The sequence below is a fragment of the Cupressus sempervirens genome, chromosome 11, assembly GCF_028749045.1.
Source record: "Cupressus sempervirens isolate cs-2001-9-10 chromosome 11, ASM2874904v1, whole genome shotgun sequence".
Lineage (NCBI taxonomy): Eukaryota > Viridiplantae > Streptophyta > Pinopsida > Cupressales > Cupressaceae > Cupressus > Cupressus sempervirens.
This window is the reverse complement of record NC_143128.1, coordinates 420517696-420532176: the sequence shown is the minus strand read 5'-3', so window position 1 is coordinate 420532176 and position 14481 is coordinate 420517696.

Sequence of the window (14481 nt, the reverse complement as noted above, 5' to 3'; positions counted from 1 at the left end):
TTCTCCTTCTTCTATATATCCAATTCCTACTTTTCCTTTTTGTTTGTAGAGATTTTTCTCATTCAATTGATTCATGTCTTCTAGGGATTTCATCATTCTTTCATTGATTTGTCTATCAGAGTTTAGGTCATTGTACAATCTTTCATTTTCTATTCTTTGGTTCATGATTTCTTCATTTACATTGGTGAGCTGATCAATGAAGTCTTCTTGCTGAAGGGATAGGTGTTGGATTTAATTGTTCTTTCCTTTTATTTCTTCTTTCATCTTTTTTTTCTCTTCCATTACTTCACATAGCCTTACTGACTAAATTTCTTATTCTCTTTTTATTTTTCTTACTTCTTCTTGTAGTGAACCATTCTTTTCTAAAAGTTCTTTGAGTGCTTCATTTGCTTGATTTGAGCTGCTTGCTGAATGAAGGTCTTCAATTCTTTCTTCAATGTTGTGATGATCATTCATTTAAATTACAAGATATTTTGTTTTTTTCAAGGATTGAGAGAGTTGCTTCTTTGCTTTCTTGAGTTGGGCAATAGCCATTTTCAAATCTAGCTTCTCATTGTCAATAGCCTTGTCAAGTTTGCATATCTCCATGGCCTTTTATCTTTGCTCAAGCTTTCAAACTTTTCTTTGAGAACCACAAAGCTCTAATACCAATGGTTGGAAATATTCTTAACTACTAAGTTACTGAGAGGGGAGGGGTGAATTAGTAACTTCTAAAACTTATAAAACTTTAATACTTAATCCAATATGAAAATATTGATCAAACTACATGAATGAGAAATTAAAAACATGAAAGAATACATTACACTTTGATACAAAGATTTGATGACCCAGAAACCTTCCAAATAGAATTTAAAACTGGGGTGGGGATAATACCCATAGGCTTTAGTACTATAGTATAAAGTTGGCCTATTAAGGCTTACACTAGTCACTTTTGATGATTTTCCTTGTTAGGAGCAATAAGGATTGCAAGGTCCACCTTGTTAAAGGATTTACAAACATACAATGAAGTATGCACTTGGTAAATATATTTGCATAAGACTATTATGTCTACCTTGTTAAAGGATTTGGCTGATCCATCTATTAGGATGAAGTAGTAGTTGATCTCTGATCTACAACTTGGTTTGCTAAATGATATTCCTATGAGTGTACAAATCACCTTGCTATGAGAGATGAATCTTTGTTTCTCTTTATACTATTGTAGCCTTTTTAATTTGCACTTTTTCTCTTCTATGATGTTCATATTACTTTCTTATTGATTCCATACATACATTGGATGTAATATAATACATTACATATATACCAATCCAATTATACAATTACAAAGTTAGCCACAATACAAGTTTACACAAATATTACAAAGTTGGCTCAAATGTAGACACTTAGGTTCTGAAGACTAACTTAATGAGGTTTTGATACTTGGAATCCACTGTTACTACTTTGCATCATCATGCACTTAGTAGATATAGAAGCTTGGTCCATACTAATCACTTTCAAGTAGTCTTGAACTCAGTTTGCATTAGTGACTTGGTGAAAACTATGATACTTGACATATAAATTGAATCACTTGTTTACCACTGCATAGCTCGGTAAACACTATCACCTCGAGCTCGATATAAACTAAGTCACTTGGTTAACAATGAGTAGCTCGATCAACACTAGACTAGCATCACATCAACTACAAAATCAATAACCATTGTACAACTTGGTTTGTACTATTAAACTCAATATAAACTAAGATGCTCAGTTTACACTGCTGATCTTCACAATAGTTGTAACTGCTCGGTATACACTGGACTTTGTCCAAAGGACTCATTAGCAACTGTAAAACTTAGTGACAACTAAAATGCTTGGTTAACACTATTAACTATACAATAAACTTGATATATAATTACAATATGAATAAGTGTATGTCACTAATAACAAACTTGATTGATATGTCAACACTTTTGGCCACCATATAAAACCAAATTTACTTCAATCTTTCCCTTCCTCTTCATCTTTAAAACATTCATTATAATTGAAACCTTGCCCTGGCCATGCCCATTCCATTAAAGAATCATTCCCCACTATCAACTCTTTGGGGAATAATGACTTCATCAACCATCCTACTTCCTCTTCTGGAAAGCCAATTCCAATCCCCACGCCATCACCATAGCTGCTATATCTATATTGATTTTCCAATGGTGGGTTGCATTTTGGAACAATTCCCCCACCATTCCCTTAACCACCTCTAGGATACCTTGTGGTGCGAATTGAAGCAACAACCTCAACCTTCAATTTTGAACTAGGCCATAAAGCACCTTCTGCTATTTGGATGTTCTTAATGTGAAGGTACCTTCCATCTTCTTCTTTAAATTTCCTTCTTGTCACTATCACCAAATCTACAAATTACTTTTCAAAGTTGTTAAAATTTTATTTTCAACTACTTTATTTATAGTATGTCACATGACTCCTTTTTTGCACTTTTTTCCATTCACTAAGTCACTTCATCATTCTATCCTTTTCTTTTCACCTATCTTTTCATTATGTGAGCATTTATTACAAATCACCCAAATCTTACATCCTTACTTATTCTGATAGTCCTTTAATCGTCATCCTCCACTTGTTCATTTTCATCCCTTTTTAAAATTAACTTCTATTTTCCTTCTATCATCATCCAATACCCCCTCCCAATGGCTACACCATTCAAAATACTCTGATCCCACTGCTAAACAATTTGCTACCCATTTTGAAAGTTGATTTGCTTCCTGTTAGCTTCTCGATAAACATTACACACTTTAAATTCCTCCAATGATTTTATGTCTTCACTAATATTTATCAAAAAAATTTCTATGTGACAAGTAGGAATCATGTAACTTCTTATTGCTTGCACCACTACCATGGAATCCTTTCCATAATAACTTTAACCCCCCAACCTTCTTAGCACATTGAATTGCCAAGAGTGTTGCTTGGAATTCAACTTCATTATTTGTGCCATCTAATAAACTATTTTCCCCTATTGTATGTTTCTCTCCATTATGATCTCTCACTATGAACCTTACCCCTGATTTGCCCAAATTAATCCTAGTAGCTCCATCAAAGTTTACTTTTATCCAGCCTTTTTCTGGAGCTTCCCACCTTGCATTTTCTCTCTGTTTCATCATTGAAATATTAATCCTCTTTTATTCCACCTATCTAATTTTGATCCCAGGACATTCCTTATGAATGTCTTTATCAATTCTCATAAAAATTGTAAGAATTTGGTATAGCTCTGATACCATATAAGAATTTTCCTTTGGGAAAAATTCACCCAAGACCAAGGAACTCAAACACAAGCATAATAGTAGACTAGAAAGAGTATGATCATAATGATGATATATTCATTCAATATTCAATGTGAAAGCACACTAGGAGTGCCTATATATAAAGGCCTCTAGAAAGCTTCTAGAATGCATTGAAGTTAGCAACATGATAAGTCATACAACCAGGCACATGTCCACCAAATATGGGTTATCCTCCATTAAACACAAGAGTAAGTGCGATGATGAGAGGATAAGCCTACAAAGGTGTAGCATGCAAAATAATGTTATAGACAACATGTGCTAAAATGGGAGTGTGAATAACTATGTTGTCTACATGACAACTCAGTTAATGATGCAAACTCTAGTATTGTAGACACCATGTGCTGAATTAGAGTTGCGTACTTCTATGTTGTCAACATGAAAACTCATGAGAGTACACAAACTCCTAAGTGTCTCACCTAAATAAATAATAAAATAATGCATTAACCTAAGTAAACTTAAGTAAAGTGTAAATAGTAAATACTTATTTACACCAACAAAAATGTACTTTAATAAATATTTCTCAAAACCACTGCATTTACCACTTCTTTAATAGAGTGGTCAATCCTTCTCAAGAGTTGTTCCACCAATTTAGTCACTTCCTAAAAGATTCTCCCATTTCTCTCCTTCCCATATTAATATTGAAGGGCTTATCCTCCACACACATTACAAAATATTTCTATTCCTCATTCTTGGCCATGAAATGAAGAAGTTCACTGGAGAGGGACTCCATGATCTTATCAATCCCAACTTACCTTGGATATGGCTCCAGCATTTTGTTGCTACATCACAATTTAATAATAGATGATCCATATTTTCTTCCTCTTTACCACACATTACACATTTAGTTGGACCTTGAAATCCTAATTTCTTCCTTCTTTCTCCAGTCAAACTCTTACCTTGAATAGCTAACCATGAGAAGGTTCGTTCCTTTGGCATGATCTCTTAATTCTAGCATAAATCATTGGCTTGAAAACTATCATCCTCTCTATTTTCTATTAGTTTATAGCCTAGTTTTATAGAAAACTTGAAGCTGCAACACACCAACTTATATTATCCCTTCTTGTAATAATATAAACTTTCCTTCTTGCAAAAATATCTTTAAGAGATTGTTGCTGCCTCTAAGACAAGCCCTCAACCCTCCAATCCTTCCATTCCCAAACCTTTCCTAGGGCTCTTTCCTTCTCAATAAGGTAATCTCTAACTTTTTCTCCCCAAAGACCACATAATTTTTGTTTCAAGTTCCTAACATTCTTCATAAAAGTTTTGTATCTATTTCATGAATCCTCCCCAAAAATTTCTTTTTTACCATCACCAATCACTCAAGAAATGTGGTCTATTATAACATTTTGAAATGAAATAATGAAATTCCAAATTTTCAACCCTTTTAGGGATTTTGGATTTTTAAAATCCTTGTTCCTTCATCTAAATCCAAGTATTTTTCCCTTATAATTTTAGTCCATATCTGATTAACATCTATTACCATCTGCCAAACTAATCTAGCTCCTAAAGCAATATTCATAAGATTCCAATCTCTTATTCCAGCTCCCCCATTCTTTTTTGGTTTGCATATTTTATCCCATTTTAACAAAGGTATTTTCTTACATTCCTTTGCACCACTCCAAAAGAACCTATGCATCTATTTTTCCACAATAATAATTACTTTTTTTGGGATTTTAAGACACATCATTGAGAAGATTGGAACTGCAAACACTATTGATTTTAACGTTAAAATTCTCCTTGCAAATGATCTTCCATCTTTCCATTTTTTTGAAACACTTTTTTGCTAAACACTTTGACACATCACTCTTATTTTTGCCTTAGAACAAAGGAATCCCTAAATATCTACTTGGAAGTAACCCTTGCTTTATGTTCAAGATTTTACAAATTACCACTTTTTGCTAACAAGGGTATTAAAGAATTTTATTTTTTTCAATTTTTCCTAGTTAATTTTTTGACTTGAAACTTTCCCATATGTCTCCAAAGTACTCTTCATCATTCTAGCTTCCTATTTTGAGGCTTCCCCTATGAAAATGATGTCATCCAAAAACTAGAAAAGGGAGATAGCATCCACACCCTTGGCCACTTTTACACATTTCCAAAGGCCTCTAGTTCTTTTTACAGTAATCAATCTTCCCAATACTTCTGCTAAAATGATAAAGAGAAAGGGGAAAATGGATCCCATTGTCTTATTCCTTTTTCTAACTCAAAAAAACCTTGAGGACTGCCATTAATCAAGATTGAGAATCTAACAGAACTTAAACAACCTTTGACCCATCTTATCCAATATTCATTGAAACCAAACTTAGTCAAAACTTTAAATAGAAAACCCTTGTTCACCTCATCATAAGCCCTCCTTATAATATCTAAATTCACCATCATTTTACTTAGTGTCTTTGTTCTAATAGAATGAATCATTTCATGGGCTATTATAACACCTTCAAAGATTATCTCCTCAGTGCAAACCCACTCTGTTCCTTTGAGACCACTTCACTTAAAACCAACTTTAGTTGATTTTCAATCACTTTGGAGATGATTTTATATAAAATATTACACAAAGAGATAGGCCTAAAATCTTTAAAAGTCCTACAAGCTTCCTTCTTTGGCACTAGATCTATGAAGGTATTGTCTATATCTTTTAAAATAAATCCTCCTTGTCTAGATTCCTCAACCATCTGATACAGGTGGATCTACCACTAAAAATTAAAGTGTTCCAATGTCTCTTAGAACTGATGTCAGATTAAAGAACTCATCAAATAAAACTTGATGGAACTTGAATGGGTTCAAAAGGAGTTCATTTGCTCAAGTTATAGCTGGTCAAAGTTTTGTTCAAACCTCATATAGAGGCCATCAAAATGATGAAAATTTGACCATCTTAAAAGTGGTCAACAATGGATTTCAAATTAAAGAGCTCTCTGAGAGCTTTCTAATGGCATTTGTTTCATAAAAAATGGAGATGAGATGTGAAAGTTATGGTAGTTTGAAATTCAGGTAAAAATATAAAATTTGGATGATGTTAGCATGACATCATCATTTTGACAGGACAACTTGGGTAGTGGATGGCAAAATTATTTAATGGGATTCAAACCCTTGACCACGGGCCCTTAAAATCCGACTGTGACCATCACACTGCAAGTTTAGTTTAAGATTGATTTGTGCGATACTATATTTGAATATTTGTTTGGCGCTAACTTTGGATAAAGGTGACCACTGGTGGTGGGGTTTGAATTGCCAACTACTAGCCATTCAAAATTCTTACTTGCCCTTGTGGTATTTTAATGCTTGAAGATATCAATCTATAATATTTTATTTATCTCGTACCCAAATCCTGCCTAACCTTACTTATTTTAAGGTTATTTGTTAATATGTTCCCCAAAATTGACATAAGCCAAATCTTTTAAAAATGGCTAAAGGGTTAATGTGAGAGGGGAATTAATTATAGGGCTATTTTTGTAAATTTGGGTTATAGCCTTATTTTGTCTAACTCTTATGTATAAAAGAGGCTTATGTAAAGCTTTTGAGGGGAGATTTCAGAAGCCATTCCAAGGGCATTCTAAATGAATTTTCATTTGAATTAGATAGGTTCCAAGAGGAATGTGAGAGTTTCTCTAGTTAAGAAGAATTCTTGAAGGAGGAGACGATGTAATGGTGTTTTGTCTCTGTAGTAAAGCCTTTTTAGGTGAAGTCTTTCTTGCTCTTTAGAAACCAATCTTGCACCTTGAGAGCTTGTATGCAGGATGGTTCGAGTCATGAATTTTATAATGACTTTTTGGATGGACTATAACATGTTTTTAATCAACTTTGGGAGTATCAATAATACATTGGTCACTCAGTTGAGCTAGACTTGGAGACATAGTCCACTTAGTCCAGATGAACTCCAAAATCAAATTGGTTCTCTTCTCTCTCCATTATCTATCTCTGGTGATATAATTCTCTCTTTCTATTGATTATGCCATTTTTTATATACATTTTTTGTCTTTTCAGCTATACATTAGACATTAAGTATTTGTACACCTTGATGTAATTTTCACTTAGTATATAATTGCCTAGATAATAAAATTAGATCACCATCTCCCATATTTCATCCCCCAAGAAATTCCAAAAAACTCTAAATTTTTTTCCTATGAAATCATCTGGACATAAATTTTTATCCTTTCCTAAACCCCAAAGAGCACATTTTACCTCTTCTTTATTAACTTCTACACATAACATTTTGTTCTGCATCTTTGAAACACAAATTGAAATACACTCTAAGTCTTTCCCTTTAATTTTCCCACCTTCTTCCACTAGCCTTCCTTTATCCTTGAAAAAGGCTACAACTTCCTTCTTTATCTCCTTCAAGTCATTTAGCATCAACCCTTCCGAATTTTCTATTGAGAAAATCTTATTGTGTGCTCTTTTGAATTTGATTGAATTATGGAAAAACTTGGTGTTTCTATCTCCTTCTTTTAGCCATGCCTCCCTTGATTTATTCCTCCAATACACCTCTTCTCTTGATAGTATTTCCTCATATTCCTTTTTAAACTTCAATTCTTCAATGAAATCCTCCTCCCTCATTCCCTGCATAAGTATTCCTTCATTTAAGTTTTTTAAAGAGAGTTCCAACTCTTCTTTCTACTTAAAAATATTTTGGAAGGATTCCTTGTTCCAGACCTCCAATTTCCCTTTTATATATTGTAACTTTTAAAACATTTTGAAAGCTTTATTACCTTCATACATAGGGGCACTTTTCCACCATTGTTCTGCTAATTCCTTAAAGCCATCCACTCTTAGCCACATTTCTTCAAATTTGAAAGGGCATCTATCTGGGGAACAATCTTCTTGAATTATTAGACTTATTAGAAAATGAGCTGATCCATGGATAAGTAATATGTTAGCTTTCACCATCAATTCCGCTTGTGTCCAATTACCCCCTAAAAAAAATCTATCCATCTTTTTTGCAATGTTCACAAACTCTGATCTTATATTATTTCATGTGAATTCACCTTTCTTGAAGGGGATATTCACTAACCCATTGTTAGTCACAAAAGCTGAGAAGTCTTCTTGCTTAGTTGATCTCCAACCACTCAACCCTTTTTTCTCCCTTGAATAGAGAATAAAATTATAATCCCACCCAAGACTATGATTTCATCTTGTAGAACCTCCAAAACCTCTCTGAAAGATTTCTATAACACTCTCTTCTCCTTGCATTGAACTAGCCCATAAAGATTGATCACATTAAATTTTGTGCCTAGTTGTTTTGAAATTACCTTAAGTAATTTCCAATTTCTCTTCTTCTGCATCACCATGACACTAGTTGAATCTTGCTTCCATAAAACACACATTCTACCTAAAGCTCCTTCTTTTGCTACCCATTCATTTTTCCACTTCCCAAACTTCCTTTTAGCACCTCTTACATCATCTACTTTTATCTTTGTTTCCTAAAAAAGAACCACATATAGGCTTGCTTGATCTAGGCCTCTCTTAATCAAGTAATATTTGTTAGGGGCATTACATCCCCTAATAGTCCACAAGAGGATCTTCATCTCTTCTAGGAGGGGTTTTCCCCCTTACCATCTTCAACTTGCTTTGACCTCTTGCACTTCCTACAATTTGGATCAAATCATTTAGTGTTCTCCTTCCTCTCTTTTGACTTTCCCCCACCTAGACTTTGTGACTTTTTCTTTCTAATTTTGCTAGGGTCCTTTTTTTTTGTAAGAGCCATCTTTTCCTCCAAACCTAGGTAATCTTCCTCTAACATATCCTCCCTATTCACTACTTCTTCATTCAAGCCTTCATAAAAAATTGAGCCTCTAGAGCACCCCTTCATGTTTTTGATTAGGGAGATTTCAATATCTTTATAGACCTTAACCTCATCTCTATCCTCATCTTCCTCTGTAATAGACCTATAGTCTTTTTCTTCCTCATTACCCTTATGCACTTCCACAACCATTCTAACCCCATCCTTTTCACAAAAACTATCTCTTCTAATATTTTGAGGTTCCTCTCTAGTAGCTACTACTAGCGGATCTTCCCTCACCCCATAGTCTTCCCCTTTTCTCTATCCCCCCTAACCACTACATATCCTTACTACCTACTATTACTTCCAAGACTTTAGTTTGAAAGACAACTTCACCTCCCTTCTCTTCCTAGCTTTTCTACTACTTATTCCTAAATAATTTCTCACCAATCATCCTCCCTACTCATTCATCATCTTTTCACCCCCTTCCTTTTCACTATCTCTCCAATTGTTTTCTTTGGTTTTCTAGATAATAATGCTTTCCATTTCTATAGTAGCCCCCCTTGAGATCTTCTCCCTTTTTTCCTACATCTCTATTTTTGCTTCAGCCAGCACTATTTCCCCATTTAGTAATGTTTCATCCTCCTTCCCCTTATGTCATCCCTCTTGTTTACATTTTTCTGATTCATGGTCCTCACATAGATAATTCTCACACACCAATACACCTTCTTCCATTGATAGAGGTTGCCTCCAAACCTCCCCTTCAATAAAAACCTCAATCATTTCTAGTATAGGATGATAGTCATTCCATATTATGCATATTCTTGGGAACATTTGTAGAGTTTCTTTATCCACCATTTCCACCACCTTTACAAATGTCCCTAGATTATTGCCTACTTTCTTGTAACAATGTTCATTCTAGTATTCCTACAAGAGGTTTCTCAAGTGTACTCATATAGGAAATTGCTTTATTATTTCTTTTATGGAGTCAAATTTTGGAACCCATGCTTTCATGTAAAAACCAAACCCTTCAAGGAAATATGGTCCCCCATTTAAAATTCAGTACCTATCTTGTGCCAAATCCATTGTTACCATACAAAACTCATTCTCTAAAGTTTTGAAGTCTTTGACCCTTCCCCACTTTTCATCACATAAATTTTTTAGCCTCCCTATTGTAGGCCATGGTCCTCCCCAATTTAAAAAGAAATCATTCTTTTCCAAAAAATCCCTCTTCTCCTTCATAGGGCCTTGTTTTAAAACAACCCTTTCCACTACGCATCTTATCATTCGTTGATCCTCAATCCATTATTTCTCTTGGTTCTCCACTACTTGTGGTATCCTTATTCACTTTGCAATCTCTTTAAAATCCACTTTCCCTTCCCAAATTAAATGATGTAAATCTTTGCATTGGGTGGCTCCTTTGTCCATAGAAACCATTCCTGCCTCCTTCATTTTTCCAGCTCCCCCCATTTGTTGTTCCACTTTTTTCCACTAAACCCTCTTTTTAAAATTTCTTCCATCCCTCTACCATCTTCCATTTCTGTTACCCTAGTAGTTTAGGCCGTCATGCCTTGTGAATGGTTTAAACCTTCTAGGATACTAAAAAATTCTACCTTGTTTATTGTAACCACCCTCATTCCTACTCGAGAAACTTTCTCTCCATCATTCAACATCCTCAGTGATTTGCAAATCATTTTATTTTTTTTTCCAATTTTTATCACTTTCTCTCTCCTCCAATTATTATTATTATTAAATATATCATGCCCTCTTTTATTTTATGATGCAAGATGCTCCTGTATTAGACTCCATAGGTAGATTAAAAACTATGTCCCATACTTTGATGCTAAAAAAAATTTCTCCAACCAACTTCATCTTCACCAAAGGTTTCCATTCCATCCTAGATAGAAGAAAAAAATCTTAAAATCAACCATTTATGCTTCATCCACTCAAACATCAAAATCAAATTAATCTTAGTAACTCAATCAACATTCTCATGTCCAGGAAAAAATTGAACATCATGCTTCACCAATAGTTTCTACAAATGATCACAACCAATAATAGTAATATCCTCAAACATTAAATCCATGACAACAACACCATGCAACCTCAAATCCAAGTTAGTAACATTTAAGCCCAAATCCACAATACGAGGAACATGTAAATCCTGAACCATGTCAACCATAGAAAAATCAAGAATATACAAATCTATAATATCATGTAGATCCTCAACCACCTTCACAACTAGTGAATTTGCACTAGCAACATCCAAGTCCATATGAGTAGAAAAATCCATATGAAAATTATCACAATCATCAACTTCATCATCCACAATAAGATACTTAAAAATTTTCATACTAGATCCATCTAACTAATCAAGAAAACAAATATCATGTCCAACATCAATACCTCTTCAGCAATAACCACAAGTTTCTCTATAAGATTCACATCAGACTCCTCAAATTGATCAACAAAACCAATTTCCACTTGAACCTTTCCATGCCCTCTTCTCTCTCAAATAAGTCTTCTAACTGACCATACAACTTGCTTTCAGATTGTAGACTCCAACTCCAGAAATCTCTATGAAACTCAACTATCCCTTCCTAGCTTGATTAGTCAAACTAGCTTCCAATTGAGAATATGTCTTTAAAATATTCTTCTCCACTACATCACAAAGATTTTCAATCATCATAGTGTCCAATATTTTTGGAGGCATTTTCCAAGATCTTTGCAAGCCCTCTACAACAAATCTCCAACTAGATGAAATCTTCACTTGATCAACTTTCCATCTTTGCAAGCATCTCTTTATATCAAGATCCATTTGTGAGTCCTCTATAATTATAAGTTAGAACCACAATCTACTACCTTACAACAAAGATATCCAAGACTTTAGAAGAAACAATCCACCACAAGATTGAACTATGCTATGATACCACTTGATGCAATACAAGGCAGGAGAATCCCCAAAGGAGATGTCCTAGCCCCCAAGAAATGACCACACAATGAAAGTATAAAAATAAAATAAAGATTTAAATCCAAATAATGCCAACTCCCATAATAGAATCATAAAATTTACATCTAATATGCCCAATTGTAAGGCCTTCCAGGTTACAACCAAATACATAAGCAATTACAATAGTAATGTTGTAAGATCTCACAAGATTCAAATCCTAGCTAGCCTATATCCACAATCTAGTAGAAAACCACAAGAAGAATCTAAGCTTGTTCTTGCAAGCCACCAAGCAACTTTCTTGTTTCCCAAGTCATAACTACTAGCTCTACCCACAAACTTTTCTTTGCTTAGCTACTCCTCTCTCTAGCTAACTTCCTTCATGCCAAATAATGAATAATGAGAAGACAAGACCCTCTACTTATACTAGACCAAGCCACAAGTCAGCCTACCAAGTTACATTAAATAAACCCTCAGATTAAATAAATCCTCAAGCCACAAGTTACATTAATTATTAATTTTTTTCTTTCAATTTTTGTCACTTTCTCTCTCATCCAATTTTTTAAATTAATAAATATGTCATACCCCCTTTTATTTTCTAGTGCAATATAATCGTACATCATATCAATCCTTATCTTTTATGTAGTTTGACTAATTCAAAATTCCAAGTGTGTCAGCCTAAATCTTGATTCTTTCATAAACTATAACTTTTATCCTCACTCAAAAATCACACTGTTCTTTTTCTTGGTTATTTGAGTGTAGCTAACCATACACTATACTATCTCACTTGGAATCAATAGGCTCTCTCATCCATTACTATTCTTAGTCAATACTAACACTTCTTCATGCATTTTCTTAGCAATAATTACCACTTAGCTCAAACTATTTTGTTCAATTTCTACTTAAGTTCTTTAATCTTTTACTTCAACTCCTTCATTGATAGACCAATATTGATACTCGATCAAGCTTATCCTTTTGACTTATTCCAAATATAAGCTTCATCCAACTATCTTCTTTACTTTATTTATTGATTGAATGACACATTATCCTGTCAAAGAATAACTTATCAAGTACCCATTTTATTTCCATGATACTTTACTTCTCATCACTAAAAAATATCAGTTTCTCACCTTGCCCTCTCTACTGTTAAAATACTCTTCACCAATCAAATGATATGTCACTCTACATATTTAGTACATGTCTCTCTTATAGGTTTAACACTCTATCATACCAATAGGTTTGACATCAATTGCAACATAACAATTGTTCCAATTGTAGTTTCTAACATAACATCTTTTGTAAAATGGGTGAAACACCCTTTATCATTTGTTCTGATGTGTCCTTTTCCAGTGCAAGTTCTTTTATATATTTCTCAATTAGATGTGTGAGGTTATCCTTTTTTTCCTTGTCCCAATTTTACCATTTGATTTATTAATCTTTTTAGTTTAAAGTAATTTCCCAAGTTTACCTATGAGATTTTCATTAGTGTTATACTTGGCATCAATGATCATTCCTTTGATCAATTCCCACGATTTTGTCAACTTTCAAGCTCATTGCTACTTCTTTCTAGATTGTCTTGAAACTTTGAATCTTTGAGCCAATTTTTTATGGTGACTAAGTTCTTTGTTTCTCATCTCCTTTATCCTTCCAAAATTTGCATCTAAATTTTCTTTAATTTTGACAAGGTTTTCTACTACCTTAGGATCTATCTTAAACAATGTCCCTTCATCTTCATAGCTTGAAGATGATTATGATGAGGATGGAAATATTTTTTTGTTTCCTTCGTTCATCCCTTGAATTCTATGTATCATCCTTGTCAACTTGAAGTTTCCTCTTTGTGGATTTGGGATTCATTTTGCTTTGTGCCTCATGAGTTGTGTCTAAAGTCATTCTTAACTTTTCTTTTGAGGTGTGTATGACCAATGAGTCATTTATGATTACTTGTTATGTCATTTTATCTAAATGTGCATCATGTACCATTTGTGGCTTGTCTATTTTTTGAATCTTCTTATTTATTTTGAAATTATCCCCCTGAGATGTCATCACTTCTACTTCATCATTGTTCACTTCTCCTTTTACCTTTATTATCAAGGTTGTATCTACTTGTTGACTTTTGATTCGTACATCTAGTTTTGTAACACCTTTATCTTTTACTTCTTCCTATTATGTCAATCTTGACTTCTTAGGAACATCCACCTATGGTAGATCAACTTTATTGTGAGATTTATTGTTTTAGCTATTGTTAAGGTAGTTTATGGATTTATTAGTTCTAGAGACTTGTCCTTTTTAGATACAACTCTACTGTGAGAATTTGTGTATTCTAATTTCCTTGGTGATGCAAGAGAGCTGAATTTGATAGGTATCTATAAGAGTTCTTGAGATACTCTATTTTGATTAAGTAAAAATAGGTTCTAAAAGTACCTAAAACCTTTTACAAAGTAACCAACATATAAGCAAAGAAAGCCCACGAGAAAATGTGCTTCAACACCATACAA